We start from the raw sequence: 14,641 nt of genomic DNA, 5'->3' as shown, positions 1-14,641 counted from the left end.
CACACGAGTAAGGGAAATTATGAAGCGGGAGCAAGCACGAGGCAAGCTATCTAGAGGCAACATCCCACACAACAATCAGAGCATACAACACAGTCAAGTGGCACGCAATGGCCCAACGAAGGCAACAAACAAGCAACACATAGACTGTAAAGAAAGCATACACAAAGGGACATGGCAAAGCATCATTCTATTCATATAAGGCCTTGATAGGGCAAGGGAGTACACAGCTTAAGCCCCTATCTGCTGGTGGCCATGGTACTTCCTTAAGTCACCAGGTCACCCCCCCCGCCCCCCCGCCCTAAGGAGCATTCTAAGCAAATGAAGTCTTCTCAGGAACATATATGATTTTTGTCTGGGAGACATATGCATAATTACAAAAGTGTCATTCCCTACCCCTGAGGTTACTTGGTGCAAGACTTGACTAATGATCAAGCACCAAGGCATGCTCATACATACAAAATGGCCCCCTGAAGATGTGTCATGACGCAGCACGTCACACTAGGCAACCTAACTTCAGAATCAGACTACGATCATGGCTCAGTTGGCGCAGCTGATTTTAGTAGTCTTAGATCGATCCACCCACTTAAAATCAGATACAGAGTCTGATATCTTGCCTGAGGACTACGAGCCCGGTGATCCACCCTCCACTCCATAGGCCCAAACACCTCTTGTTGCCAGTGACGCTGACAGTCCCAGTGTATGAGTAGTACAGCCTGAGGAGGTAGCTAGTCTTGAAGTTGTCAGGAAGAAACGCAGGCCCAAGCATTTTGATGACTTCACCAACCCAACGAAGAGGATGAAAGTATATAAACAGGGGCTAGTTACTAAACTTTTGAGGAAGTGTGACCAACAGCAGGAGAAGAGCTTCCATAAGTGGATGATCGGGAAGATCGACAACAAGAGAGATTGAAACGTCCATACTGGGACGCACAGTGTGGCATGGTTCTTGCAGTTGCACACGGTTCAAACTTGGCTTTGGGATTCCAAATGTAAATTACATTTATGTTTTCAATTTAATCATAAAATATGTTGATGCTACTAAAAAAATTTCATGTTTTTACAGCATATTGATGCCGCTCTGCACATGCTATGTCGCCAACGCCACTTTTATCATGCCGCATTTAAGCAGGATGTTGCGATCATGTACACCACCTTCCCCCAAGTGTGCCTAGTTCGTTGGAATCATTTCAAAGAGATCAGCACTAAGTATACATGGGACGACGATGTGCTAAAAATGTTGAAGAGCGATGATAATCAATTCCTCGTATCCTGGCACAATGTGAGTGAAGTATATTTTTCCTTGCACGTCGAGCAAGTTGCGCATTGGATCGCCATTGAAGTCTCCATTCCATTGTGGTGCATCAACATTTATGATTCCACCCATAGCGTGCTTAGTCTAACTCTGTTGGAGGGAGTTGTAACGCCCTACTTCCTTAGAGTCGTTACCATGTGATTTATAAATGTGCAATTAGCTCGCTAATCGAGTGTTGACAACGATTTTGGCCAACGACGAGTAAACGTCAAAACTACAGTAAACCTTTAAGAGAAAAAACGACACAGATAATTTTTATAGTGGTTCAGCCCCAATGTATTGGTAATAGCCTAATCCACTTAGAGTTATGATTATGAATCTACACTCAAGATCAGATGAACCTGAGTCAACTGAGTTTCTTCAGTGCAGATAAAAAGAATACAATATTTCTCTCAAGATACAAATACTCTCTTAGGAAAATTAGAATCTGAAAATCCCCTTTTCTAATGCCATGAGTTTTGTATTTATAAGCCCAGGATCGTACAAACGCAGTCCCTCATAATCGGGATCTTTCTGTTATTCTTTCAATATTTTAATTAATAATAACATCTAAAATACAATAATGTGCGATTCTTTGGGATAATATGAGAGATTCTCGCACAGGTATGACCGATTCTAGCTGAAGTCGTTACTGGGATCTCTTGCGTAGCAATGATCTGTTTAGTCAGTCCATATCACACCCAGAAGGAAAACTGGAGGGCCAAAACTTCTCCGGTCGGCCAAACCCTCACTGGTTGGCCAAGACAAGTGACTGGTTGGCCAAACACGTGTCTGGTTGGCCAAACACCTGACTGGTCGGACAAGCACCTGACTGGTCGGACAAGTACCTAACTGGTCGGACTGGTCGGGCAAGCACATGACTGGTCGGACAAGCACATGACTGGTCGGACAAAAATCTTCACCGGTCTACCGGATCACTCCTAAGCCAAATTACCCAGCCATTCCTTGCCATTTGTCACTTCTATTGCCATGTCATCATTTTCAAATTTTGGGGATAACATCGAGGTTTTAGGTTAAAAAGTGTGATTATTTCAAAAGAAAGACTCATTTAATGAACATTAGATAAAAAGAATTGGTCATTCATTAAAATTCATAAAAAATATTACAATGGGATCCCAAAAAATTGTTTTAAAATACATTTACAATCCAAAGATATGGTATAGTGGACCTAGGCGACAAAAGTGAACATTTACCACGTGTTCCTTAAAATAACCTCAGTCGTGGCGACCAGGTAGGCCAAACATGTACACACTGCTCCATGCCCTCCAACTCATAGTTGTTCGACCATTTTTCCTTGCTCTTACCTGCACCACAAAGCACCCGTGAGCCGAGGCCCAGCAAGAAAACTTCAAGCACAACATACAATAATATACCTCAACAAATACATACTTAATTAGAACAACACACAGCTACCGCTTCCTATTGGAATGCACAACAATACAGCAGTAGAACAACTCAATAGCACAATAGCATAACAGCCTAATAGTACAGCAGCACAACAATACAATAACACAACAGTACCATAACACAGCAGTATAATAACACAACAGCACAATAACACAGTAGTATAATAACACAACAGTACAATAACACAGCAGTATAATAACACGATAGCTCAATAACAAAGTAGTATAATAACACAGCAACTCAATATTACAGTAGTGGCCTCCGCCGATCGCGGTGTGCTACTAGGCACCAAGTCTGCAGTCCCAGCTGAACAGGTGTGTACAGCACCCTTAAGGATCTCACCATGGCGGCCAGCATTCCGCATGCTTAATGCTGATCTCGGCCCCTTTCCACTCCTGACTCTTGCCGCTTCCAGCTCTTGCCGCTTCCGGCTCTTGCCACTTTCGGCCTTTATCGATTCCAGATCTTGTCGATCAGTCATAATCACATGTATGACATAACAATTATAAAAAATACATACAAAGATATACACCACATAGCTCTACGGGCACAAACAGTTCTCTTACCTGGTGTCCCGAGCTGACAACCCAAAACGATCCCGAGCACGACTCCTAATCTCGAGCCTGAGCAGTAAACCATAACAAATAGATATTCATCAATCTCTAATCATTTTAGAACTTCAAATACAAATACTAGCCTTCGGGACCTCAAATCATACTAATCCGGGTAGTAGAATCCTTCCCGAGCCTTAACATTTGGGTTCCCGAGCCTAAAATCTTCATTTGGCCAAAATTTCCTATTTGATTCATGGCCCAGCGCTTAAGGGCCACGGCACGCTCAGGTCAGAGAGCATTGCTCTCACGTTTGGGGAACACGGGCCGCAATGCAAGCTGAGGCGCGCCACGATGCCTGGGAAAAATTTCGAGGCCCCCAGCCCTTTGTGTTCAAACGAGTCGCGGCACCTGATGACCAGGGTCGCGGCTCGAGCCCCAAAACCCAGAAACCTCACCATTTTCTACGTTTTCCCTGAACTCAATCCACCAAAAATCCATCCTAGACATAAACTAAAGCCAGAATTAAGCCTCTCAAGCATTTCCAAATACCATAGACAGCACAATCACACTAATAAGCTAAGCCAAAACTCCATCACAGCCTAAATAATAAACCTTGAGTTTGAAACTCATGAACACCAAAACCAAACTCACAATTCAATAAGAAAACATAGGAATTCACTCACCCCTTCTGCAAATGATGACCCTGAGTTAATCCTTAAATGACCCTAGCTTGTTTCCTCAGTCCCCAAGCCTTCAAATCTTCAATTTTTGCACCAATTCTTCAAGAACCCCACTAGCTTCTATGCACACCAAAAGGAAAGGAGAGAACCGAGTAGAGAGAGAGAGACAAGGTTGAGAGTATCATGTATGTTCTAAGTGTTTCCATATGTTCTACACAACTCAGAATGGCTGAGTCACTCTAAGGTTGGGTCTATCCCTTGGCCAAAGGACCAAAACAACCTCTAAGCATACTCTTATCCTTTAATGGCCCCAAGGGAAAAATTGTCATTTGCCACATTTCCCGCTAATCCTCAAATTGTCCTATAATTCCCCATTTAATCTGACATACCCAAATAATTACTAAATAATTACCCGTTACCCAGTAAACCCCAGGCACATACCAAGTTTCTCAAAACACCCCTAGGCTCACCTCGAGCTGGGTATCTGACCCCGTTGTGGCTATTCCGCTAATCTGCTCCCTAGAATCGTCTCGGACCACACATCTCAAATATATCCTCATGACACTGGGGTCACTCATAACACATGCATAATTACATTTATGCCCCCAACGGTTCAAAATTACAAATACGCCCCTATTCACATAAATGGGCCCACATGCATATTTAATACACACAAACATGCATGTCTAATCACATTACCACATAATTCATTTATAACACATCATCACACATAAAATCCATTACTCACCATAAAATCCCAATTAGGCCCTCTAGGCTCTATAGTCAAGGCGCCTAGCCTTAATATCAAATTTGGGACGTTACAGAAGTGATCAAGCCTTGGTGCTTATTGTTGCCTTCATTGTTGTGGTGTTCTGGTAGGTTTGACGACCATGATGACCTCCAGACATATCCTGAGTAGAAAGCAAAGCCTTTTTCATATTGTCGTATTTCTCCTGAGGAGTGTCCTCAGACTAAGACAAGGCATTCCCCTATTTAATTACTGTTTTTTGAAATCTGAATATTAAAGTTATTTTTATCTTGTATTGACACAAAATCGATTATATGCAGTGGGGATTGTGGTATGTTTGTCATCAAACATATTGAGCATTTGGTTTCCAGGCTACCACTCGATATCGCTATCAATGAGAACATGCAGCATTTCAGGATCAAGTGGTGTGTGGACCTATTCTATCAGAATTTGTCACTATGATGCTCTTTACATTTTCTTGATACAACTCTTGTATAGTTTCGTATATAGTTAGTTTTGTATATGGTTTTTTTATCAAACATTATTTTTTGATAAAGTTGATAAATGAAAAACTACTAAATTCACAAGATATGTCTGCCTCGAAAAAACTCGATGGGTCAAACGAACTGCCTCGATAAGCCTTGATATGTAAAAAATAATACTTAACCAAATCTGCCTCGATAGGACTCAATTGGCCTCGATAGGTAAAATAATACTTAAAAAAATCTACCTCGATAGGCCTGGATATATCCATAATAATACTGGACCAAATATGCCTCGATAGGACTCGATAGGTTCATAATAATACATAACGATATCTACCTCGATAGGACTCGATTTGCCTTGATGGGTCCAGTTTAAGGCCTATCGAGGTAAACTGACTACTGTGTCAAGGCCAATCGAGGCCTATCGAATCCTCACGAGGCAGACAGGAAAAATTTTGTGAAGACTATTTTTTTAGATCAAAACCAACAAAGTATTAGGAGAGGTACCTAAATATAATAAATGTAGCAAAATCAATTGAATTATTACAGAATACAAATTTTTAAAGCCTAGCCTTACATGACTTCTTGTTGTGCCCACTACCACCACATTTGCTACACTTACGTGGCTTGACAATCTTTTTCCCGCATAAAGCATAGCGGTTTATCTTTTGCCTACCCACTTTCTGCTTCCTGGGCCTTCCTACAGGGGTTTTCTCAACGAGGACGCCGACAACCATATCTTTGATGTGATCAGGGATTACCCACTCATCCTCGTTCCCAACAGGGTAATAAGTTTCCTTATAAGTGTCCCTCAATACCTCGATTCTATAGTAAGGGGAACACACTAAGTAAATGCTTATGCTTCTTTTTCTGGCTCCAACAAAAGCATGTACATAGGGTATCCCAGTTGTTTGGAACATGCAACAAGAGCATGATTTTGTGGCCAAGTTCACCTCACCATCACCATTACCATCGACCACAAGAAATTCATGATGACCAAGGACTTGGACATCCAGGAAAATTGATTTCTCACCTATTTGCTTCACATCCTTTTCCATCTCAGGTGATAACACAGTTGTTGCTTTTGCAGCTCTTCCACGTCTATCGGCAAACCAAGATTGAAGAGTAAATCTTCTGAATTCAAGGAAAGTGGCAACTGGAAAGCTCCTTGCCTCCTTAGTTTTATTGTTAAAGCTTTCTTTGTAGTTACTCGTCATGATATTGTATTTATTTCCAAGAAAATAAGCGCTACTCAACCTTTCAAAACCAATTCCCTCAAGATATTGAGCAATGAGCGAAATAATTACCTTAATCTTGTTGTTACACCCAGATTTCGAGAATGGAGATTTTGATCTCGAAATTCAGGCTCGTAAGATGTAAGCTCAAAATAAGCATATTCATCTTGTAATCAACATTGATGAAAAAGTCAAAGATAGTGTCGTTAAGTAGTAAATGCGACAACTTCGGGATTGGTGAGCTCGGAAACTATGTAGTCTCAGAGGTGTTTCGAGACTATAAGTTAGGCTCAAAACTCTCAATGGCAATAGTTCAACACTTGTATAAAATCTTCTGATTCATTTCCTGTCCTCAGACAAGGCGATTCGAGCTCGAGTATTGTGAGCTCGAAGAAGATGGTTTCGTCAACATTACTTGTCGACAACATAGGCAAACTGAGGTTATGAGCTCGCTATGGGTGAACGACCTCAAAGGCGTATGAATCAAATGCCTACGCTCGTAAACTGTGTGTGTACATATTTATTGTTGTAAAATCCCTAGGTTTAAGGGATCTGATGTAATCTGTTACTAATCCCAAATATCATGGGATATAATCGCGTACGTAGCAAGTAATGCATTTAATGGCATTTATTTTAATTGATTTATATTATATCAACCCAAATTATGTGGGAAGATATTTGGAAAACCACTCTATAAATAGAGTGGGATGATTCATTTCTAAGGACAGAGAAACAAATACTGGGAAAAAATCTGTACAATTGCTTCCAAAAATACATAAGAGAATTCCAAGAAGTTAATAACACAGACTCGTGGACTAGGCAGATTTTAATTGCTGAACCACGTAAAAAATCGCATCTATATTATCTGTTTCTTCTGGTATTTTAAGTTTAATTGCTCTTCTTTTCTAAGTTGATGAAAAACGATGTCAACACTTGTCAAAGAACTTGTGAAATTCTGTTATTTGAAACGCGTACGCTACACACCCCATGATGTCTTGACAGTGGTCAGTTTTGAATTTTTCCACCACATTCATACAGATGTGGTGGTAACATGCACTGTGATAAACATCTGGGAACACAAGCTCCAAAGCATGATTAATGCTTTTATGCCTGTCCGCTACAAAAGCTAGGTTGTCAACGTCCCCTAGGGCTTCCTTCAATTTTCTCATGAAATAAGTCCAAGAGTTATGGTTCTCACTGTCCACCAATGCAAACACAATTGGAAACAACTGGTTGTTTGCATCCAACGCAACAGCACAGAGCATGTGGTCACCATACTTATTCTTCAAGAATGTGTCGTCCACACAAATGACAGGACGATAGTACTGGAATCCACGCCTAGAAACACTGAGGGAAAATAAGCAATACAAGAAACGACCATCTTCTGCTACAAAATCAGTAATTTTACCTGGGTTCTTATGCTCCAACTGACACAGGTATCCAGGTAACTTGGAGTATGATCCCTCAGGTGTCCCTCTGACATACATAAGAGCCTTTTCTCTGCATCTCCATGCCTTCTCATAGCTCATTTCGACCCAAAAATGGTGCTTCATGTCCTCCCTTATGTTGTTTGCAATGTACCGAGTACCATTGGTAGAAAATTTCCTCTTGATTAGGTGGCCAACAACCCACGATGATGCTTGACGGTGGTCCTTATCTCGAATTTCTTGTGAGCAAGAGTGTACTTCGTTGTATACAGTAATCTCGAACATTTCAGATCGCATTTTTTTCTTACTTCTCAATCTCCAACCACAATCAGGGTCCTTGCAGGTAATGTATCACACATCAGTCCCAGATTTATTCACCATAAACTCAAAATTATTCTTCATCGCAAATATCGATGCTTTGGCTTTCAATTCAACCTTGTTCTGAAAGAACTTGCCAAGGTGCAATTCTCCTGAAGCTTTGTCGGTTGAGGAATGATGTTGATGTGAGACCTCTATATCCTCTTTGGTGATCATGGGAGCACTCCATGTTCTATGATCTTCACCTAAGTCCAATGGAGAACTCCATCTAAAACTATCATCAGTTCTACTTGGACCTGGAGGACTACTGCTGATCCCAGGTGTTTGTCAATCTTCTATTCTGCGCTCCTCAACTACCATAACATCTGAACTCTGTGTTGGCAAATATGCCCTAATATTTGGCCCACCAAGATCTGTTGCATCAGCAACAGGATCGTCGTTGACATAAGGATCGTTGCTGTGTCATGAAAATATGGCGGATCTCTAACAGGGATATCATCATGGACTATAACGTCTGGATTTGTCTCGGGAACAAATGTCCCAACCTTACTTTGAGTTCATTTGAAACCATGACATGGGGGAGAAATTTTCTCTTCAAATCGAACTTCTTTATTAATGCTGGGAGAGGTTGATGCATTTCTTATACCTCCCTTCTTAACCAATGTCACACATAGAGGAATCAGCTTCTCTACAGATTTCGATGCTAACCCAATGAATGCACGCACATGCCTATCACTTTTTATAACAGTAGGTTTGACGGATTGTGAGAGGCATGTGTACGGGACCTCAATTTTCAAGTCATGCACACATTTATCCACTTCAAGCTCATCGTACAGAATGTCAAGCAGTTTCTCATACATCACACTCTTCTCCAAAGGCAGAACTTGATTTTCAGCATTTCTGAAAATCCAATCCCTATTTTCCAGTTCCCAAACACCCTTGAATGCAATAAATATGGAAACAGTCGAATATGTATAAAAAAAAATAGGTCAAAAATTAAAACTATAACATAAAACAACAAAAAATTGATTTCTATCGAGATATGTCGAGGCCTATCGAGGTCAACCTATCAAGGTCTATCGAGTACAATCGAGGTACATCGAGGCAGATTGCCCAACAAATTTCTTATGAACCCATCGAGGCATATACTACATGCATTAAGTTTTATGCCTCTATCGAGGTCCATCGAGGACCATCAAGTCTCATCGAGGTAGCCATTTTTCCTTATATGTGTGAGGGTTTTATCGAGGTCCATCGAGGAGCATCAAGTCTCATCGAGGCATATCGAGGTAGCCAATTAATATAAACATATGAGGGTTTTATCGAGGACCATCGAGTCTCATCGAGGCAGACAAAAACCCAGAAAAAAATCAAGAAAGGAACGAAAATCCATTTCGACAGTGAAAAATTACAATAAAACATGAAGGCATACACAAATCTGTTCGAAATAGAAAAAGCAATGTAGATAAACAAGTTTCCTCACTACATATAACAAATATATACTTACCCATACAATTTTTTGCCCCTATATCTGAAATCCAAAATGAAATTCTTGCCTTGAAAGGATTCACAACTTGCTCCTGAAATCCAAACTCGAAAATTAGTATAGAGTAAGATAATGATGGCTGCCTTGTTATTTTTGTGTATGGGGAGAGATAAAGAGGGAAAACGTGAGAAATAGAGACGGAGAAGACAATAGAAGAAAAATATAAGGAAATTTATAAGGGAAATTTGATAAATCATGCTTATATTAGCTTAATAATTAAAATTTGAACCAAAGTTAACCACCATATGATATCAATGCTCATCTTTCATTTAATACCAAAAATACCCCTCTCATAACACCTTTCCTCTCTATTCTCCCTCTTCCTCTCTACCTCTCTTCACCATACCTCTCTTCACCATACATTCTCTCTCACTCTCTCTTCACCATACGTTTTACACACAAGATTTTTATACTAAAATCTTGCAAGAAAGATACACATTCAGACATTGTGGATTGTTTGAGGAGAAACACCAAGCTTTGTGTTATTTTTGCTCATAGTGAAGAGATTAAATGGGTAAGTGATTTTCTTTGATTCTTGTTGTTGTTGGTTGCTTTTATGATTCATAATGCTGCTTAGATGTTGGATCTGTAGTTTGTTGGTATTTTTGGCGGTTTTTTTGGGTGAAAATCGTGTTATGTGAAAATCTGCGTTTTCTTGGGTTCCCTGAGTTTTTTTCTAAATGCCCGATAGTGTCCGATATAGGCCCGATACAGGCACGATAGTTGTTGAGTTTCAAGGTTAGGGATGAAGTTCCGATGGCAACCCGATGGTTGCCCGATAGTTTGGTTACCCGATTGTTATAAAGGTACGATGGCTACCCGATGGTTGCCCGATTATTATTTTAAATCTATACCCCCTTTTGAGTACGATAATGGATCGATAGTAGTCCGATATGTGCCCGATTGTTATTATTAAGTTACTGCGGGCCTAATAGTATGATGGTACACGATGTTACCCGATACTTGCCCGATATTAGTGTTTTAAGTGATCAAAAACATAAATAAAACATTGCCCGATACCGCCCGATATGGGCCGATACTAGTACGCTGCCAAAGCATTTGAACTAAATTTCGACATTTTTTTGCCATTTACTGATTTTTTTTTCTTTGTACATGATAGGGTCAACTTTGTTCGCGTACTTAATGTATAATGGTGTTTGGGAGCGTGAAGGTAGAGATTGGGTTTTTAATGGAGCCGAAAATTTAACGTTCGAGTTGGAGAAGGACATAACTTACTCACAACTTGTTGAACTTTTGTACTCAGAGCTGGAGGTTGACAAAGTCCAGTATGACCTGAAATTAGAAGTGAATTATAAGTACATGAAAGGGTTAATGTATTGACCTGAACTTATAAGGAATGACAAGGGTGTAAGCTTATATTTGTCAATGCTTTTGAAGAAGCCAGATGAATTTGTTCCCCTTTTTGTGACTTTGGTGGAGAAGAATATCATTGTTGATCGTAATCCTCCACCAAATACTGTTAAGGATACTCGTAGTGAGGTTGGGACTTATGTTCCAGAAACAAATTCGGAGGTGCTGGTAGCCACTGCTGTACCTGAATCAAACCCTTTCATACCGACAGTTGATCATGTAGCACAGATGTCATTTCATGATGATTTTCCTGATTGTCCTGACCCTGAAAATGATTTTGAGGGCAATGACGATTTTCTTGATTATCCTGAACCTGATGCTGATTTTGATTGCAATGAAGATGTAAGAGACAACCAAGAAACAGAGGTCCGTTCTCAAGCTTTGAGCCTGAGTCCACTGTCGTACCAAATACCGAGGCAAACAACATGTAGAAGTAGACCCCGTAGAGAAGATCGCCAAACACCTGGTACTAGTAGTAGTCGTCCAGACGGAACAAATGATGCTAGAGAATTTAGTGATCCACTCTCTTCTTCGACATATTATAGTAAATTCAAAGCTCAGATGTTTACAAGAGAAGACATTGAGGATAATAGTCACTATATATCTATGGGTGGCACATCGGGCGGGGAGATTCATTTAGGAAAGTTTTTCAGAGACAAGGAACATTTAAAGAAGGTTGCTGGCTTGCTTGCAATGAAGAAGGGATTCGACTTTATAGTTAAGAAGTCTGGTACTGATGTTTGGTACATTACATGCAAGGATCCTGATTGTGGGTGGAGGTTAAGAGGGAAGAAGAAGCAACTTTCTAACATGTTCGAGGTGACAGCATTTGAAAATGTACACACATGTTCCCTCGATGTTCGAAAAAAAGATAACCGTCAAGCATCACCTTTGGTAGTTGCCGAGCTGATCAAGGATAAATTCTCAGTTAACGGTTCAGATTATTTAGCCTCCAAAATAAGAGAAGATATGAAGAATTCTTTCGGGATCGAAATGAGTTATGAGAAGGCTTGGAGATGTAGAGAGAAAGCACTCCACATAGTTAGGGGTACGCCTGAAGCTTCATATTCGAAGTTACCTGGGTACTTGCACATGCTGCAGTTGAACAATCCTGATTCCATTACTGATTTCAAGGTAGACGAGGGTCGCTTCAAGTATTGCTTTTTTTCTCTAGGTGCTTGTAGGCGGGGATTCAAGTTTTGTCGACCTGTTATATGTATTGATGGGTCCTTCTTGAAAACTAGGTATGGTGGCCAAATGTTGTGTGTCGTGGCATTGGATTCAGACAGCCACATATTTCCGATTGCTTTCGCAATAGTTGACAGTGAGAACCACGACTCTTGGACCTATTTCATGAGGAAGTTGAAACAAGCGATTGGTGATGTTGAGAACTTAGCATTCGTATCGGATAGGCATCAAAGCATTGTTCATGATTTGGAACTTGTCTTCCCTGATGCACCCCATGGCGCATGCTACCACCACATTATTATGAACGTGGCTAGCAAGTTCAAGACTGATTGCTTCACGGATCATATTTACAGTTGTGCATACTCGTATAAGAAGACAGATTTTGAAAGAGAATTTGAGAAGATAAAAGCAATGGATGTTCGAGTTGCACTATATCTTGAGGGCATTGGATTTGAAAGATGGGTTCGTGCGTACTTTCCAGGGGACCGTTACAATGTAATGACAAGTAATTGGGCTGAAAGTTTCAACAGCAAAACTAAGGACGCAAGAGCCTTCCCGATCACTGCTTTTGTTGAATTCATCAGGTTTACTATTCAAACATGGTTTGCTACTCGAAAGGAAAATGCTGAAAAGTGTAGCACGACTCTATCACCAGTTATGGAGGGGGACTTGTCATGTCAATTTGAGAAATCTCGGTTCTTAAGCGTCGACAGAGCTGGACCTTATACATTTAATGTCCACCCCGGAGGAACAGTTCAGAGCGGTGGTATAGTTGATTTGGAGGCACGAACATGCAGTTGCGGCCTATTCCAAATCATGAAGATTCCTTGTCCACATGCATGTGCTGCTGCTCAAGAACAAAATATTAGCATGTACGCATTGTGCTCTCAATATTACACAAGAGAGAGTTGGAAGAGCACATATGAGGGGACAATTATGCCAGTTGGTGATGAGGATGATTGGGAATTGCCTGAAGACATTAAGAACATCCAAGTTGGAGTACCGATTGAGAAGAAACCTGTAGGCCGACCGAAGAAGCAAAAGGTCGGACGAATTAGGAAAAATCGATATCCTTCTAATGGAGACAAGGTTGTGATACAACGATGTTGTAGCAAGTGTGGTGGTAAAGGGCACAACAAAGCGTCTTGCAAGTACCGAGGTTAAATTGTTTTGTTTGTATTCTAGTTGACCTATTATGTTTTATTTCTGCTTGAACTAGTAATATTTGTTATGTGCTGGATTTTGCAGGTTATTTTCTGTTTTTTTCTCCATTATGAAACTCTTAAATATGTAATAATCCAGTGTTGGTTCGATAGTGCACGATGCCGATACGACAATGCACGATATTGTTTGTTGTATGATTATTTAAATGTATCTTACAATATGGTACGACGTTGCTCGATGTAGTACGATAGTTAATGTACGACATTAGGGTACGATAATGTACGATATTGGTCCGATAATGGTACGATGGTATTGTTTCAGTACAGTTTCGTAAAATTTGTGAGGCATGTGAGGGTACGATAGAGTACGATAGTGATCGACGATAGTACGATGCAAAGATTAAGCACATTAAAATGTAGTAATTACAAAAAGAGCAATCAAAAAAATTATACAATTCAAAAAAATTAAGACCGTTCAACATAAGTTTTGGTAGAATAAGTCTACACACCACCTTTGCCTAAAAAGTTTCATATTATTGTCAGTTACATTATCAAATGGTAGTTGTAGAAGCTTATGTTCAATATGCTCAATTACGTAACATCCGCAATCGCCACTGCATTAGAAAATAAACAATAATTTAATAAATTTTGTAATAAAGAAATAATAATTAATATGTGATATTTAATAAAGTTCACCTGGATTTTGTTTGCGGTACGAATTCACGTGGAGTGAGTTTCCAATCGAAGGGTCTGACCTGGCTCTCTGATGCTGTCAACTGAGGCGCGAGTATAACGTCATGGTTCTCAAATAAACCGGACTGTCCCAAGACCGACGGGAAAATGGTACACCAGTCAACCATCAAGCTGATCAAATCGTTTTCGGAAATTGATCCAATACTGGAGTCAAAGATGTTGAGCATCCACCCATTCATCAAATCAATTGGTCTTTCAAGAAGAGGGGAAAATAAATGAACTCCTTGTTCTGCCAACTCGGTAAGAACTGGACTGCATCACCCCTAACCAGGTCCAATATACTGTCATCCCAACTAAATCTAGAGTAGTCAGAACCTGGAAAAGCGTCCCACCGAGCCTTCAATGATTCGGGAAAAATTGTAGGCATAACAACACATTTCTGAGGGTACATATTAGGATAAAAGTCTAGACGCCTCCTCATGAGATGGAATGCTGCATCTAAATGCTACATTAA

General features: G+C 40.3%; 1 long non-coding RNA gene across 1 annotated transcript; it reads right to left on the bottom strand.

Annotated features, from left to right (window-relative positions):
* Positions 1-13,864: 13,864 nt before the first annotated feature.
* LOC133789494 (uncharacterized) lies at positions 13,865-14,352 on the bottom strand. The gene is made up of 2 exons (XR_009873576.1): positions 14,131-14,352; positions 13,865-14,048 (listed from the first exon to the last, which is right to left on the bottom strand). It is a non-coding gene; the product is annotated as an uncharacterized LOC133789494 (long non-coding RNA).
* Between the last annotated feature and the right edge of the window lie 289 nt (positions 14,353-14,641).

This window comes from Humulus lupulus, chromosome 7 (genome assembly GCF_963169125.1).
Source record: "Humulus lupulus chromosome 7, drHumLupu1.1, whole genome shotgun sequence".
Classification (NCBI taxonomy): Eukaryota; Viridiplantae; Streptophyta; class Magnoliopsida; order Rosales; family Cannabaceae; genus Humulus; species Humulus lupulus.
This window is presented reverse-complemented; position numbering and strand designations above follow the sequence as displayed.